Source organism: Nematolebias whitei, chromosome 6 (genome assembly GCF_014905685.2).
Source record: "Nematolebias whitei isolate Nwh7 chromosome 6, NemWhi1, whole genome shotgun sequence".
NCBI classification, from domain to species: Eukaryota; Metazoa; Chordata; class Actinopteri; order Cyprinodontiformes; family Rivulidae; genus Nematolebias; species Nematolebias whitei.
The window spans coordinates 31,401,722-31,402,912 of NC_056503.1; the positions used below are offsets into that span (position 1 = coordinate 31,401,722).

General features: G+C 41.1%; 1 protein-coding gene across 1 annotated transcript in view; it reads left to right on the plus strand.

The window, feature by feature from the left end:
• Positions 1-1,191, plus strand: part of ttc9b (tetratricopeptide repeat domain 9B) — a 50,203-nt gene that overhangs the window by 812 nt on the left and 48,200 nt on the right.

Here is a 1,191-nt window from a genome sequence, read left to right on the forward strand (position 1 = left end):
TCTGCTCCACGTTTTATCTTTCTGTCCTGCAGCAGCAGCAGCTACACGCCCTCACAAGGATGAATGTTTTAAAGGAGACAAGAGATGAAAATAACCCAATTATCACAGTCCGACTGAGATCGCCACCAAGGCGCTTGTATAAATGAACTTGAAATGAATTTGAAGTTTGTAAATTATGTGAAATCAAATACAATGGCTGCTTTGTCATACAGACTGTAGAAAGTTACATTTTTCTGCAATGACCCAGGTAGTTTTGTGTCGATAGATTAGATTTAATCTCTACATACAGTAATTTAATTTAATTGAATGTTGGTTTGTTCAAGAAAACTTGGATCTTTTAAAAACATGAGAAAAACAAAAATAACACAATTCTTAAAATTAGTTAATAAAAGCAAAGGATATTTTCAGGTAAAGATTTGATCCATCCATCCATCCATTTTCTTTACCCGCTTATTCCATTTTGGGTCACGGGGGTCGCTGGTGCCCATGTCCAGCAATCACTGTGCGAGGGGCGGGGTACACCCTGGACGGGTCGCAAGTCCATCACAGGGCCACATAGAAACAAACGAGACAAACAACCATTCACTCGCTCACTCACACCTAGGGACAATTTAGAGTTACCAATCAGCCTAACATGCGTGTTTTTGGACTGTGGGAGGAAACCGGAGCACCCGGAGAAAACCCACGCATGCACGGAGAGAACATGCAAACTCCACCCAGAAAGGCCCCTGGACCGGGGTTTGAACCAGGGACCTGCTCGCTGAGAGGCAGCAGCTCTACCAGTTGCGCCACCGTGCTGTAAAGATTTGATATTTATCATATATATGTGTTGTGTGTTTTATACACAGGCAAAAATAAAGATTTAGCCATTGTGAGCAAGCGGTGTTCAAAAGATAAGTGCAACTAAAACAGCATTAAAATCTTCCAGATCTACCTTTTAAATAAAAGATTTATAACAAGTATGTCTTCAGAAATAATCCCCTTAATTTTATTTAAAACAGACCATTTTTCTCTGGCTGCTGCAGTGTCAGGAAATCCCATCTTATAATGTTTGGCATCACTGTGAAGCTTGAAGATTCCCTTTTTTAATACATGGCTGGAACTCATGATGACGTCATTCTAGAGCACACATCAAACTCGAGGTCCGGGGGCCAAATCTGGCCCTTGGTAACATTTATTTGTCCCTCAAGA